Below are 17,357 nucleotides of genomic sequence, written 5' to 3'. Positions count from 1 at the left end.
TTTGGGATATTTCAGGGACAGTAGATAGTAGATGCTGAATCATTGTGTTGTGTCATTTTATGTGGATACTGTAGTGACTCAGGGTGGATACTGTAGTGACTCAGGGTGGATGCTGTAGTGACTCAGGCTGGATGCTGTAGTGACTCAGGGTGGATACTGTAGTGACTCAGGGTGGATACTGTAGTGACTCAGGGTGGATACTGTAGTGACTCGGGATGGATACTGAAGTGACTCGGGGTGGATACTGTAGTGACTCAGGGTGGATTCTGTAGTGACTCGGGGTGGATACTGTAGTGACTCAGGGTGGATACTGTAGTGACTCAGGCTGGATGCTGTAGTGACTCAGGGTGGATACTATAGTGACTCGGGGTGGATACTGTAGTGACTCGGGTTGAATACTGTAGTGACTTGGGGTGGATACTGTAGTGACTCAGTGGATACTGTAGTGACTCAGGGTGGATGCTGTAGTGACTCAGGCTGGATGCTGTAGTGACTCAGGGTGGATACTGTAGTGACTCAGGGTGGATACTGTAGTGACTCAGGGTGGATACTGTAGTGACTCGGGATGGATACTGTAGTGACTCGGGGTGGATACTGTAGTGACTCAGGGTGGATACTGTAGTGACTCAGGCTGGATACTGTAGTGACTCAGGGTGGATACTGTAGTGACTCAGTGTATACTGTAGTGACTCGGGGTGGATACTGTAGTGACTCAGTAGATACTGTAGTGACTCAGGCTGGATACTGTAGTGCCTCAGGGTGGATACTGTAGTGACTCAGGGTAGATACTGTAGTGACTCAGGGTGGATACTGTAGTGACTCAGGCTGGATACTGTAGTGACTCAGGGTGGATACTGTAGTGACTCAGTGGATACTGTAGTGACTCAGGGTGGATTCTGTAGTGACTCGGGGTGGATACTGTAGTGACTCAGTGGATACTGTAGTGACTCAGGGTGGATTCTGTAGTGACTCGGGGTGGATACTGTAGTGACTCGGGATGGATACTCTAGTGACTCGGGGTGGATACTGTAGTGACTCAGGGTGGATGCTGTAGTGACTCAGGCTGGATGCTGTAGTGACTCAGGGTGGATACTGAAGTGACTCGGGGTGGATACTGTAGTGACTCAGGGTGGATTCTGTAGTGACTCGGGGTGGATACTGTAGTGACTCAGGGTGGATACTGTAGTGACTCAGGCTGGATGCTGTAGTGACTCAGGGTGGATACTGTAGTGACTCGGGGTGGATACTGTAGTGACTCGGGTTGAATACTGTAGTGACTTGGGGTGGATACTGTAGTGACTCAGTGGATACTGTAGTGACTCAGGGTGGATGCTGTAGTGACTCAGGCTGGATGCTGTAGTGACTCAGGGTGGATACTGTAGTGACTCAGGGTGGATACTGTAGTGACTCAGGGTGGATACTGTAGTGACTCGGGATGGATACTGTAGTGACTCGGGGTGGATACTGTAGTGACTCAGGGTGGATACTGTAGTGACTCAGGCTGGATACTGTAGTGACTCAGGGTGGATACTGTAGTGACTCAGTGTATACTGTAGTGACTCGGGGTGGATACTGTAGTGACTCAGTAGATACTGTAGTGACTCAGGCTGGATACTGTAGTGCCTCAGGGTGGATACTGTAGTGACTCAGGGTAGATACTGTAGTGACTCAGGGTGGATACTGTAGTGACTCAGGCTGGATACTGTAGTGACTCAGGGTGGATACTGTAGTGACTCAGTGGATACTGTAGTGACTCAGGGTGGATTCTGTAGTGACTCGGGGTGGATACTGTAGTGACTCAGTGGATACTGTAGTGACTCAGGGTGGATTCTGTAGTGACTCGGGGTGGATACTGTAGTGACTCGGGATGGATACTCTAGTGACTCGGGGTGGATACTGTAGTGACTCAGGGTGGATGCTGTAGTGACTCAGGCTGGATGCTGTAGTGACTAAGGGTGGATACTGTAGTGACTCGGGGTGGATACTGTAGTGACTCGGGATGGATACTGTAGTGACTCGGGGTGGATACTGTGGTGACTCAGTGGATATTGTAGTGACTCAGGGTGGATACTGTAGTGACTCAGGCTGGATACTGTAGTGACTCAGGGTGGATACTGTAGTGACTCGGTGTATACTGTAGTGACTCAGGGTCGATTCTGTAGTGACTCAGGGTGGATTCTGTAGTGACACAGGGTGGATACTGTAGTGACTCAGGGTGGATGCTGTAGTGACTCAGGCTGGATGCTGTAGTGACTCAGTGGATACTGTAGTGACTCAGGGTGGATGCTGTAGTGACTCAGGCTGGATACTGTAGTGACTCAGTGGATACTGTAGTGACTCAGGGTGGATACTGTAGTGACTTGGGGTGGATACTGTGGTGACTCAGTGGATATTGTAGTGACTCAGGGTGGATACTGTAGTGACTCAGGCTGGATACTGTAGTGACTCAGGGTGGATACTGTAGTGACTCAGTGTATACTGTAGTGACTCAGGGTCGATTCTGTAGTGACTCAGGGTGGATTCTGTAGTGACTCAGGCTGGATGCTGTAGTGACTCAGTGGATACTGAAGTGACTCGGGGTGGATACTGTAGTGACTCAGGCTGGATGCTGTAGTGACTTAGGGTGGATACTGTAGTGACTTGGGGTGGATACTGTAGTGACTTGGGATGGATACTGTAGTGACTCGGGGTGGATACTGTAGTGACTCAGTGGATGCTGTAGTGACTCAGGCTTGATACTGTAGTGCCTCACGGTGTATACTGTAGTGACTCAGGGTAGATAATGTAGTGACTCAGGGTGGATACTGTAGTGACTCAGGCTGGATACTGTAGTGACTCAGGCTGGATACTGTGGTGACTCAGGGTGGATACTGTAGTGACTCAGGGTGGATACTGTAGTGACTCAGGGTGGATACTGTAGTGACTCAGGCTGGATACTGTATTAACTCAGTGGATACTGTATTAACTCAGTGGATACTGCAGTGACTCAGTGGATACTGTAGTGACTCAGGGTGGATACTGTAGTGACTCAGTGGATACTGTAGTGACTCAGGGTGGATACTGTAGTGACTCAGTGGATACTGTAGTGACTTAGGGTGGATGCTGTAGTGACTCAGGCTGGATGCTGTAGTGACTAAGTGTGGATACTGTAGTGACTCGGGGTGGATACTGTAGTGACTCGGGATGGATACTGTAGTGACTCGGGGTGGATACTGTAGTGACTCAGTGGATATTGTAGTGACTCAGGCTGGATACTGTAGTGACTCAGGGTGGATACTGTAGTGACTCAGTGGATACTGTAGTGACTCAGGGTGGATTCTGTAGTGACTCAGGGTGGATTTTGTAGTGACACAGGGTGGATACTGTAGTGACTCGGGGTGGATACTGAAGTGACTCGGGATGGATACTGTAGTGACTCGGGGTGGATACTGTAGTGACTCAGTGGATATTGTAGTGACTCAGGGTGGATACTGTAGTGACTCAGGCTGGATACTGTAGTGACTCAGTGGATACTGTAGTGACTCAGGGTCGATTCTGTAGTGACTCAGGGTGGATACTGTAGTGACTCAGGGTGGATGCTGTAGTGACTCAGGCTGGATGCTGTAGTGACTCAGTGGATACTGAAGTGACTCAGTGTATACTGTAGTGACTCAGGGTCGATTCTGTAGTGACTCAGGGTGGATTCTGTAGTGACACAGGGTGGATACTGTAGTGACTCAGGGTGGATGCTGTAGTGACTCAGGCTGGATGCTGTAGTGACTCAGTGGATACTGTAGTGACTCAGGGTGGATGCTGTAGTGACTCAGGCTGGATACTGTAGTGACTCAGTGGATACTGTAGTGACTCAGGGTGGATACTGTAGTGACTTGGGGTGGATACTGTGGTGACTCAGTGGATATTGTAGTGACTCAGGGTGGATACTGTAGTGACTCAGGCTGGATACTGTAGTGACTCAGGGTGGATACTGTAGTGACTCAGTGTATACTGTAGTGACTCAGGGTCGATTCTGTAGTGACTCAGGGTGGATACTGTAGTGACTCAGGCTGGATACTGTAGTGACTCAGGGTGGATACTGTAGTGACTCAGTGTATACTGTAGTGACTCAGGGTCGATTCTGTAGTGACTCAGGGTGGATTCTGTAGTGACACAGGGTGGATACTGTAGTGACTCAGGGTGGATGCTGTAGTGACTCAGGCTGGATGCTGTAGTGACTCAGTGGATACTGAAGTGACTCGGGGTGGATACTGTAGTGACTCAGGCTGGATGCTGTAGTGACTCAGGGTGGATACTGTAGTGACTTGGGGTGGATACTGTAGTGACTTGGGATGGATACTGTAGTGACTCGGGGTGGATACTGTAGTGACTCAGTGGATGCTGTAGTGACTCAGGCTTGATACTGTAGTGCCTCACGGTGTATACTGTAGTGACTCAGGGTAGATAATGTAGTGACTCAGGGTGGATACTGTAGTGACTCAGGCTGGATACTGTAGTGACTCAGGCTGGATACTGTGGTGACTCAGGGTGGATACTGTAGTGACTCAGGGTGGATACTGTAGTGACTCAGGGTGGATACTGTAGTGACTCAGGCTGGATACTGTATTAACTCAGTGGATACTGTATTAACTCAGTGGATACTGCAGTGACTCAGTGGATACTGTAGTGACTCAGGGTGGATACTGTAGTGACTCAGTGGATACTGTAGTGACTCAGGGTGGATACTGTAGTGACTCAGTGGATACTGTAGTGACTTAGGGTGGATGCTGTAGTGACTCAGGCTGGATGCTGTAGTGACTAAGTGTGGATACTGTAGTGACTCGGGGTGGATACTGTAGTGACTCGGGATGGATACTGTAGTGACTCGGGGTGGATACTGTAGTGACTCAGTGGATACTGTAGTGACTCAGGGTGGATACTGTAGTGACTCAGGCTGGATACTGTAGTGACTCAGGGTGGATACTGTAGTGACTCAGTGGATACTGTAGTGACTCAGGGTGGATTCTGTAGTGACTCAGGGTGGATTTTGTAGTGACACAGGGTGGATACTGTAGTGACTCGGGGTGGATACTGAAGTGACTCGGGATGGATACTGTAGTGACTCGGGGTGGATACTGTAGTGACTCAGTGGATATTGTAGTGACTCAGGGTGGATACTGTAGTGACTCAGGCTGGATACTGTAGTGACTCAGTGGATACTGTAGTGACTCAGGGTCGATTCTGTAGTGACTCAGGGTGGATTCTGTAGTGACACAGGGTGGATACTGTAGTGACTCAGGGTGGATGCTGTAGTGACTCAGGCTGGATGCTGTAGTGACTCAGTGGATACTGAAGTGACTCGGGGTGGATACTGTAGTGACTCAGGCTGGATGCTGTCGTGACTCAGGGTGGATACTGTAGTGACTTGGGGTGGATACTGTAGTGACTCGGGATGGATACTGTAGTGACTCGGGGTGGATACTGTAGTGACTCAGTGGATGCTGTAGTGACTCAGGCTGGATACTGTAGTGCCTCAGGGTGGATACTGTAGTGACTCAGGGTAGATACTGTAGTGACTCAGGGTGGATACTGTAGTGACTCAGTGGATACTGTAGTGACTCAGGGTGGATTCTGTAGTGACTCAGAGTGGATTCTGTAGTGACTCAGTGGATACTGTAGTGACTCAGGGTGGATACTGTAGTGACTCAGTGGATACTGTAGTGACTCAGGGTGGATACTGTAGTGACGCAGTGGATACTGTAGTGACTCAGGCTGGATACTGTAGTGACTCAGGGTGGATACTGTAGTGACTCAGTGTGGATACTGTAGTGACTCAGTGGATACTGTAGTGACTCAGTGGATACTGTAGTGACTCAGGGTAGATACTTAAGTGACTCAGGGTGGATACTGTAGTGACTCAGGGTGGATACTGTAGTGACTCAGGGTGGATGCTGTAGTGACTCAGGCTGGATGCTGTAGTGACTCAGGGTGGATACTGTAGTGACTCGGGGTGGATACTGTAGTGACTCGGGGTGGATACTGTAGTGACTCAGTGGATACTGTAGTGACTCAGGCTGGATACTGTAGTGCCTCAGGTTGGATACTGTAGTGACTCAGGGTAGATACTGTAGTGACTCAGGGTGGATACTGTAGTGACTCAGGCTGGATACTGTAGTGACTCAGGGTGGATACTGTAGTGACTCAGGGTGGATACTGTAGTGACTCAGGGTGGATGCTGTAGTGACTCAGGGTGGATACTGTAGTGACTCAGGCTGGATACTGTAGTGACTCAGTGGATACTGTAGTGACTCAGGGTGGATTCTGTAGTGACTCAGTTGATACTGTAGTGTCTCAGGGTGGATAATGTAGTGTCTCGGGATGGATACTGTAGTGACTCTGGGTGGATACTGTAGTGACTCAGTGGATACTGTAGTGACTCAGGCTGGTTACTGTAGTGCCTCAGGGTGGATACTGTAGTGACTCAGGGTAGATACTGTAGTGACTCAGGGTGGATACTGTAGTGACTCAGGGTGGATACTGTAGTGACTCAGGCTGGATACTGTAGTGACTCAGTGGATACTGTAGTGACTCAGGGTGGATTCTGTAGTGACTCATTGGATACTGTAGTGTCTCAGGGTGGATACTGTAGTGACTCAGGGTGGATACTGTAGTGACTCAGGCTGGATACTGTAGTGACTCAGGGTGGATTCTGTAGTGACTCAGGGTGGATACTGTAGTGACTCAGTGGATACTGTAGTGACTCAGTGGATACTGTAGTGACTCAGGCTGGATACTGTAGTGCCTCAGGGTGGATACTGCAGTGACTCAGGGTGGATACTGTAGTGACTCAGGCTGGATACTGTGGTGACTCAGGGTGGATACTGTAGTGACTCAGGGTGGATACTGTAGTGACTCAGGGTGGATACTGTAGTGACTCAGTGGATACTGTAGTGACTCAGTGGATACTGTAGTGACTCAGTGGATACTGTAATGACTCAGGGTGGATACTGTAGTGACTCAGTGGATACTGTAGTGACTCAGGGTGGATACTGTAGTGACTCAGTGGATACTGTAGTGACTCAGTGGATACTGTAGTGACTCAGGCTGGATACTGTAGTGACTCAGGGTGGATACTGTAGTGACTCAGGCTGGATACTGTAGTGACTCAGTGGATACTGTATTGACTCAAGGTGGATACTGTAGTGACTCAGGGTGGATACTGTAGTGACTCAGGGTGGATACTGTAGTGTCTCGGTGGATACTGTAGTGACTCAGGGTGGATACTGTAGTGACTCAGTGGATACTGTAGTGACTCAGGGTGGATTCTGTAGTGACTCAGGGTCGATTCTGTAGTGACTCAGTGGATACTGTAGTGACTCAGGGTGGATACTGTAGTGACTCAGGGTGGATACTGTAGTGACTCAGTGGATACTGTAGTGACTCAGTGGATACTTTAGTGACTCGGGGTGGATACTGTAGTGACTCAGTGGATACTGTAGTGACTCAGTGGATAATGTAGTGACTCAGGCTGGATACTGTAGTGCCTCAGGGTGGATACTGTAGTTACTCAGGGTGGATACTGTAGTGACTCAAGCTGGATACTGTAGTGACTCAGGGTGGATACTGTAGTGACTCAGGGTGGATACTGTAGTGACTCAGGCTGGATTCTGTAGTGACTCAGAGTGGATTCTGTAGTGACTCACGGTGGATACTGTAGTTACAGGCTGGATACTGTAGTGACTCAGGGTGGATACTGTAGTGACTCAGGGTGGATACTGTAGTGCCTCAGTGGATACTGTAGTGACTCCGTGGATACTGTAGTGACTCAGGCTGGATACTGTAGTGACTCAGGGTGGATACTGTAGTGCCTCAGGGTGGATACTTGAGTGACTCAGGGTGGATACTGTAGTGACTCAGTGGATACTGTAGTGACTCAGGGTGAATACTGTAGTGACTCAGGGTGGATACTGTAGTGACTCAGTGGATACTGTAGTGACTCAGGGTGGATACTGTTGTGACTCAGGGGGGATACTGTAGTGACTCAGGGTGGATACTGTAGTGACTCAGTGGATACTGTAGTGACTCAGGCTGGATGCTGTAGTGGAGGATGAAGGTGTTTCGCGGAGCTAATTTCTAACCCTGAAATATCAAATACAACATTAACTCAAACTAAAAAGTTTGTTGCCATCAATAACACTATTTGAAAGTAAGACATTTACTAATGAAGCCCACTAATTTGGTTACATTAAAGAGATCATGCAGCATTCCAGCATACAGTCTGCTGCAGGCTCCTGTACTGTGGTGACTTAATATAGAGACGAATCAACCAACTTATAAACTCGTTAAAAATGATGGTTTGCCAAAAACACGTCCTCATATTGCATTTCTGGCCCCTAAAATAGAAAGAGGAGCTAAAGAGCCCAGCATCAGACATGGCAATGAGGAGAGGTAATCAAGCTAAGTAGAACCGCACAAACCAAAGCGTTTGCAAATTAGGCCCATGTTACTTAAGGAATTTAAATTAAGTTTGTACTCTTAAAAAAAAGGTGTCTCAACGTTAGACTAAATTAAGTATTGATCTCCCTCTGACTCAGAGAGTCGAAGGAGCGCAAGTGTGAGAGGTAGGAGAGTGAGAGGATTTGTCTGTCCCTGGTACTCTAACTTCTCCCATTTTCCCCCATTTCCCTGGTTCATTCCCGTTTCCCTGGTTCATCACCGTTTCCCTGGTTCATCACCGTTTCCCTGGTTCATCCCCGTTTCCCTGGTTTATCACCGTTTCCCTGGTTCATCACCGTTTCCCTGGTTCATCACCGTTTCCCTGGTTCATCACCGTTTCCCTGGTTCATCCCCGTTTCCCTGGTTTATCACCGTTTCCCTGGTTCATCACCGTTTCCCTGGTTCATCCCCGTTTCCCTGGTTCATCACCGTTTCCCTGGTTCATCACCGTTTCCCTGGTTCATCCCCGTTTCCCTGGTTCATCACCGTTTCCCTGGTTCATCACCGTTTCCCTGGTTCATCACTGTTTCCCTGGTTCATCCCCGTTTCCCTGGTTCATCACCGTTTCCCTGGTTCATCACCGTTTCCCTGGTTCATCACCGTTTCCTTGGTTCATCCCCATTTCCCTGGTTCATCACCGTTTCCCTGGTTCATCAACGTTTCCCTGGTTCATCACTGTTTCCCTGGTTCATCCCCGTTTCCCTGGTTCATCACCGTTTCCCTGGTTCATCACCGTTTCCCTGGTTCATCACCGTTTCCCTGGTTCATCCCCATTTCCCTGGTTCATCCTCGTTTCTATGGTTCATCACCGTTTCCCTGGTTCATCACCGTTTCCTTGGCTCATCACCGTTTCCCTGGTTCATCACCGTTTCCCTGGTTCATCCCCGTTTCCCTGGTTCATCACCGTCCTGACAGAAACGGGGCAGAAGGGTAGAAAGAACAACAGCTTAAATAGGAATTTATTTCCGGTGTCATTTTCTCCATAATCTATTTTGATGACATGGCCAAACGTTAATGTTCCTGCATTTGAAGAAAAAAAATGTTTAGCGTAAATGACGTCGGAAATCTGACCCCGGGCCACCACCTGTGAAATTTTCTTTTGTATTTATCTCAAGGGGGAAAATGCATTTGGAGGTCAAGGTAAACCGTATGCATTTCCAGGTAAATCAACACGGCCCAGTGTATGTGTATGAAAAATTAACTCTGTATTGAGTATTATCTCAAATCCTCATTCCCATCTCAGAGCTAAGTCCTTTCAGCCCCCATTCAACAAAGACACAGGAATTAAGTGTGAATTATTGAGAGAAACGTGCTTCCTGTCCTTTGCTTGTGGGGCAAATTTGAGTCTTGAAGGGCATCACAGCGAGTCCAGAATCAACCTTAGCTTGGCCAGAGCATCTCTCCCGGTAGGACCTCATTAAAAGTAATCCTGTCATTCTTCCTTTACCTGAGGATTTGGGAGACAATCTTGGTTTTGTTACACTTTATGGTAATGAGACTGCCTGGGTGTCTTAAAGCTGAGTCTACATCAATATCGTGGAAATAAATACCAGTACCACCAGGAATAATACCCTTTCATAAACGAGTGGGCTTGGCTCGGGACCAAGCCAATTTCAATATACAAATGTATCTAAAGCCATTACTGTGGTATTCAGAGCACCAAGGCATCAGCCCTTCTTCCTACTAAGACCATTGGACCCCCCAGGGAAATTTAGAGCCAAACATAGTGATTCAAAGTTTATTATAATGAATGAGTGTCACTTTGGATCACTGTCAGTTGTTCCTGGTTGATATGATTCGTTGAATGATCATCTTTAATTTGAGTTATTGTACGCCATGCACTTGTTTCGCTGTCGTAACTTTATACCCACAGGGCAGTTACTTTAACCGGCTATCTTTTGTTTTTATCGCATTCTTACAATGTTCATTTGGTCTCTGGTGGATGCCAAGGGATCATGGCTCAATTCTCCCCTTCCTGTCCTAAGAGCTGAGTTCTATATAGCTTTGTCTCTGGTTACAACACAGCACCATTTGTAACACAGCACCATTTGTAACACAGCACCATTTGTAACACAGCACCATTTGTAACAGAATATTGACAGACCTCTAGTCTGTACTGAGGTGGATATAGAAGAGTCATGACAATAGGAATATAGAATAAGACAAAGTAGACTCCTGGTCTGGTTGGTATCTAATTCCCCTAGGGCTCAGGTGACCCTCGCCTGTAGTATGTGCTGATCCAAGGTCAGATCAGCTCCTTGTGTTTAAAGCCAAGAAAGCGCTATATAAATCCAATCAATTATTATTTGTTATTAAGAATAGATATTGGAGAAGCTGATTGTAGATCTGAGCATACGGGCAACTTCTGCCTAAGAGATTGTTGTCTGTACAAGGATGGTTTTCACCAGTCAGTCCTATGTAATGTAGTCTCTCTAGGCAGACGGTTACTTGCTACAATGTATCCAAAGTTACTGATGTTGCTAGGGTTGGATTTACAAGACTATATGTAATGGGATGTTTGTTGGTTACAGCTGACAAGACTGAGGAAATCTAAGACCTTAGTGATGCGAGAGAAAACCACCACAATATCAGACACTTTACCAGTGACCACACATGAGAACGTTTTCTGCCCTATTTACTAGAGTTAATTAATTATGGGGAAAAAAAATAAAATCCATGGATGTCAAACAAAATAAGGGTGGGGAAGGTCTCTCGGTTTCCACGGTTGTTTCAGCTCCAGCTGAGCCAAGTTGAAAAAGCGGGACTTACACCTCATTTAATGATTTGTATAATTACAAAAAGTCACCTATGAACCCTTTATTTAAATTGCATCAAACTGGGAGGATGACAACAACAAAAAATGTCACCATTCCTGCTTTTATTTTCATGGGACAATAGAGAGAAAAGCTGACTGAAATAACTGTCTCGTTTGCTTGGCTTGCTGAATGGGACTAAAGACAAAAGCCGAGCTTAAGGAGAGGATTTATTAATTCAAGTTGATTAATCCAACCTGCTACTCAACTGATTATATTAAAGTTTTAGTTACAGCTGAATACACACACGTTCGGTAAACAATTGTTATTTGACGGTGCAATGAATGCGACCTCAACAAGAATACACTGCTGTGCTGGAGAATGATTCATTTATCTGTTGATGATCTCAATACACTAGGAGAGAGGGAATAGAGAGGAGAGAGGGGGGTAGAGAGGAGAGAGGGGGGGTAGAGAGGAGAGAGGGGGTAGAGAGGAGAGAGGGGTAGAGAGGAGAGAGGGGGGTAGAGAGGAGAGAGGGGGGTAGAGAGGAGAGAGGGGGTAGAGCAGAGAGAGGGAGTAGAGAGGGGGGGAGAGAGGAGAGAGGGAGTAGAGAGGAGAGTACAGAGGAGAGAGAGGGGTAGAGAGGAGAGAGGGGTGTAGAGAGGAGAGTGGGGGGTAGAGAGGAGAGAGGGAGTAGAGAGGGGGGGTAGAGAGGAGAGAGGAGAGATGGGGTAGAGAGGAAAGAGGGGGTAGAGCAGAGAGAGGTGGGTAGAGCAGAGAGAGGGGGTAGAGAGGAGGGAGGGGGGTAGAGAGGAGAGAGGGGGTAGAGAGGAGAGAGGGGGGTAGAGCGGTGAGAAGGGGTAGAGAGGAGAGAGGGGGTAGAGAGGGGGTAGAGAGGAGGGAGGGGGGTAGAGAGGAGGGAGGGGGGTAGAGAGGAGAGAGGGGGTAGAGAGGAGAGAGGGGGGTAGAGCGGTGAGAAGGGGTAGAGAGGAGAGAGGGGGTAGAGCAGAGAGAGGGGGTAGAGAGGAGAGATTGGGGTAGAATGGAGAGAGGGGGTAGAGAGGAGAGATAAGGGTATTCAACTTTTACCCTACGAGGTTCGGAACCTGCGGGTTTTCTGTCCTACCTAATAATGAATTGTACACACGTGGTGTCCCAGGTCTAAATCACTCCCTGATTAGAGTGGAACAATGAAAAAATGCCGTGGAACAGGCTTCAAGGTCCAGAGTTTAATGGCCCTAGACTATGTACAGTTTCAGCCCTTTCCTCCAGTTAAATTGTTCTCAGTGGTGAGAATCGGTACGGAAGGCAGAGTATATTCTAACTAATGGGATGTGACCTACCGTGTGGCACTGATGAATGGTGTTGACCGCAGCAGTGGTTCCCAGAATACCACAGTGTGGTCGGAAGGGCTTGCTACTCTCTTCAAACATGCACTCGGCAACAGTCCACTCTCCACTATCTACCTCTCAGGCTTGCATGCGCACTACTGTGATTTGTGGACTGACACAAGACGTGGCGACAAGCCAGCTCTCATGCCTCATGTAAAGTAACATTGCAAAGGCCAGGCTGTGTGCTGCAATGTGGACAAAGCAACACCCAACAGGGAATGAGAAAGGGGTGTTAAGACACTGCTCGCTGTAGAGGAGTCATCAACACATAGCCTGCAGTATGGTGAGAAAAACAATACACCATAGAAATAGAATTACTAGGACAGGAATTTCTGATTCTAATCATTGTTCTGTGGTAGGTGTAATGCTATTTCTATGGGAAATAATCAAAGTGAATGAGAAAGTGGTGGTGGTAATGGACTAAAGTAATAGAATAGGTACCATCATATACATAAAATATATATAAACGCAAAATGCAGCAATTTCAAAAATGTTACTGAGTTACAGCTCATAATAAGGAATTCAGTCAATTTAAATAAATAAATTAGGCCCTAATCTATGAATTTCACATGACTGGGAATACAGATATGCATCTGTTAGTCACAGACGCCTTAATACAAAGTAGGGTCATGGACCAAAAGAACAGTCAGTATCTGGTGGGACCATTTGTTTCATGCAGAGTGACACGTCTCTTTCACATAGAGATGATCAGGATGTTGATCATACAGTTGATCATACAGTTGATTGGGATGTTGATCATACAGTTGATCATACAGTTGATCATACAGTTGATCGGGATGTTGATCATACAGTTGATCGGGATGTTGATTGTGGCCTGGGTAAGGTTGTTCCACTCCTCTTCAATGGCTGTGTGAAGTTGCTGAAGATTGGTGGGAACTGGAACACGCTGTCGTACACATCAATCCAGAGCATCCCAAACATGCTCAACGGGTGACATGTCTGGTGAGTATGCAGGCCATGGAAGAACTGGGACATTTTCAGTTTCCAGGACTTGTGCACATATATATGTGACATGGGGCCTTGTATTATCATGCTAAAACATGAGGTGATGGCGGTGGATGAATGGCACAACAATGGGCCTCAGGATTTCGTCACAGTATCTCTGTGCATTTAAATTGCCATCGATAAAATGCCATTGTGTTTGTTGTCCGTAGCTTATGCCTGCCCATACCATAACCCACTCTGTTCACAACGTTGACATCAGCAAGAGAAGGGTTTGAAGGGAGAGAGGGGGTAGAGAGGGGGGGTAAAATGGAGAGAGGGGGTAGAGAGTAGAGAGGGGGTAGAATGGAGAGAGGGGGTAGAATGGAGAGAGGGGGTTAGAATTGAGAGAGGGGTTAGAAGGGAGAGACAGGGTAGAATAGATAGGGGGTATAATGGAGAAAGGGGTAAGAAGGAAGAGGGGGGTAGAATGGAGAGAGGAGGGTAGAATGGAGAGAGGAGGGTAGAAGGGAGAGAGGGGGGTAGAATGGAGAGAGGAGGGTAGAATGGAGAGAGGGGGTAGAATGGAGAGAGGAGGGTAGAATGGAGAGAGGAGGGTAGAAGGGAGAGAGGGGGGTAGAATGGAGAGAGGAGGGTAAAATGGAGAGAGGGGGTAGAATGGAGAGAGGAGGGTAAGATGGAGAGAGGGGGTAGAATGGAGAGAGGAGGGTAGAATGGAGAGAGGGGGTAGAATGGAGAGAGGAGGGTAGAATGGAGAGAGGAGGGTAGAAGGGAAAGAGGGGGTAGAATGGAGAGAGGGGTAGAATGGAGAGAGGGGGTAGAATGGAGAGAGGAGGGTAGAATGGAGAGAGGAGGGTAGAGGGGAAAGAGGGGGTAGAATGGAGAGAGGGGGTAGAATGGAGAGAGGGGTTAGAATGGAGAGGGGGTTAGAATGGAGAGGGGGGAAGAAGGGAGATAGGTGGGTAGAATGGAGAGAGGGAGTAGAATGGAGAGAGGGGATAGAATGGACAGAGGGGGTAGAATGGATAAAGGAGGGTAGAGGGGAGAGGCGGTAGAATGGAGAGAGGGGGTAGAATGGAGAGAGGGGGGTAGAATGGAGAGAGGAGGGTAGAGTGGAGAGAGGAGGGTAGAGTGGAGAGGGGGGGTAGAGTGGAGATGGGGGTAGAATGGAGAGAGGAGGGTAGAAGGTAGACTGGGGGGATAGAATGGAGAGAGGGGGTAGAATGGAGAGAGGGGGATAGAATGGAGAGAGGAGGGTAGAGTGGAGAGGGGGGGTAGAGTGGAGAGAGGAGGGTAGAGTGGAGAGAGGGGGTAGAAGGTAGAGTGGGGGGTAGAATGGAGAGAGGGGTAGAATGGAGCGATGGGGGTAGAATGGAGAGAGGGGTTAGAGAGGAGGGTAGAATGGAGAGAGCGGTTAGAGAGGGGGTTAGAGTGGAGAGAGGGGTAGAATGGAGAGATGGGATAGAATGGAGAGAGGGGGTAGAGAGGAGGGTAGAAGGGAGAGAGGGGGGTAGAATGGAGAGAGGGGGGTAGAATGGAGAGAGGGGGGTAGAATGGAGCGAGATTAACCAGGCGTGAAGCCAAACACTCCCGGCTCAGAGTAACCTCTCAAATATCCTCTCTTCACCTTCCTTTAATTTGGGGTTGTTATCCCAGTGTGCCCATCACATGACTTGTGACCTTAGCCCAAAAGTCCTAATTGGGCTGTCTTATGATGTTGAAACTGCTGCCTCACAAGTCTTGTCCTTTCCCCCCCACTAAGATGGCACAAGACATAACTTTAATGTCCTTATTAGTGGAAGAAGGAGCCACATTGTTTATACCTCTGTCTTTAGGCCATAATATAATACAGTATGTATCATTTGAGTGTTGAGGGCTGCTTGACAAGGCCTAGACGTGTATTATTCCCGAAATGATCTAACGAATTTATTGCAAAAAAACTGACGACTATCCAAAAGACGCACACTTCGAAGTGCAAAGCTGCAGTAAAACGTCCTATAATGCCTTGACATGTGCAACCTGGTTGCCCAAATCTGCAACCAAGATGCAGGGCTCATTTGCTTGTGACAAATTGAGGTTAAATCCATATAATGTTACGGTAACGGAAGTCATTTTTAGTCTTGGAATGGAGCAATGTTCAGGTCTTCCACACACTCATGTTCCCCCTTAACAATGTTCAGGTCTTCCACTCACACGCGTTTCCCTGTAAACAAAGGTTGTGAACAATGATTATTCAACTTCTGTTCTGAGCAGAAAGAGACAAAAGACATTTAAAAAGTATTGTTTGAATGTTCTAGAAGTCCTCACGCAGACTGTAACACTATCTGCTATTAAGCTAAACAATATAGCCTGCAAATACAATGTTTCTCTGTTGAAATACATCATTCGGTATTCATGCCTTGATGGGGTTCATTGACATTGTTCAATTTCAACACAGACCTAATCAGGAAAAATCATCCGCTGACTGTTTCCGTTTGATGAAGCTGCTATAATTCATTGATATTTATCGATACATAGACATGTAATGGAAAGTTAATTTACTACTAAATCAATGGCATAATTAGTCGAATATTAAGACGGTTGATGTGTATGTGAGCTGCTTGGGGCACCAAATGATTGTGTTTAATGGCCTCATTATATCATGGTGAATTTACAGGTCAGTGCAATAGGATTATATCATTGCCTTTTTTGGTTGCTATACGATGTGAATAGGAATTGCGTAATTGTAGAGACAAGAGTTCTGCCCTACATTACTACTTGATTATTGCAAATAGAAGACAATTAAACCTCAAAGTATCTTTAAAAGTGAGTGATTTACAACCTCGGAGAAGAAGTTCAAGCAAAAAAAAAATACTGCTCCGTTTTTTAGCATTTATCCAGATGGCTTCACCTCGGTGAGTTAACATAGAAGAGACATCTCTATAAACATTGTCTAATCTCCGACAACAACAAAAATGATGTGGCCCACCGATTGTCATTATCCTGTGAATTAAATACAACACATTTGTGTCAAAATGGTCAATGGTGGAGTAAAATAAATAAAACATATAGGATATAGCAGAGGGTTGGAGAAGGTTGTGGCCGATTCCATAAGGTAGATAAAGTGTTGAATATGTAATGACCACTCTTTCTCACCACATCGCCACTTCTCTGAGGTACGGTAGTTAAAAATGGGGAGCGTAAAGGCAGACTGGACCGGTCAAGTGCCCGTTAACGAAACGAGAGTGACCTTTTTCTTTTTTAAATGGCTCCCAGTTTGTTTGGGGCGTAATCGATTTGGTTCACCGTCCTGGTGAGTCTGGCACGTTGAGAACCCTGAGGTCTCGCTGATATGTAGTGTAAGTAGCCAAGCGGTTGATGGATGACTCTCATTTTCCTGTCAACCTTGAACTACTTTTTATGTTTATCTTGATATCGCCTTGATGTGACTTCATTCACCTGTACAGTCCGGAGAGAAGGAGATTTTTATGAGAGAGAAAGAGGGAGAAACGGCAGAGAGAGAGAGAGAGAGAGAGCATGTCGATCAATTTGAACATAAATAGGCAGCTGTGCATTTCAACCATAGAGCTGTGATCACTACAGTATGTACAGAATCCGAGACACCTATAGTCAAGGACAGAAATGGGCATGAAACGATAAACTCTTTAATATTATATGGCGGAAAAACAGATACAGGTAATTGTGGACATGAATCAGTCATGTTGTTTTAAAGGCAAGCACCCTATTTTGCAAAGGGGATCCCAGAAGCCCTGTAAATGTAGAATTACATATTGTCTGTCTT

This window comes from Oncorhynchus clarkii, chromosome 20, assembly GCF_045791955.1.
Source record: "Oncorhynchus clarkii lewisi isolate Uvic-CL-2024 chromosome 20, UVic_Ocla_1.0, whole genome shotgun sequence".
NCBI lineage: Eukaryota > Metazoa > Chordata > Actinopteri > Salmoniformes > Salmonidae > Oncorhynchus > Oncorhynchus clarkii.
The sequence above is the reverse complement of the archived record's forward strand: the minus strand, read 5'-3'. Positions refer to the sequence as shown.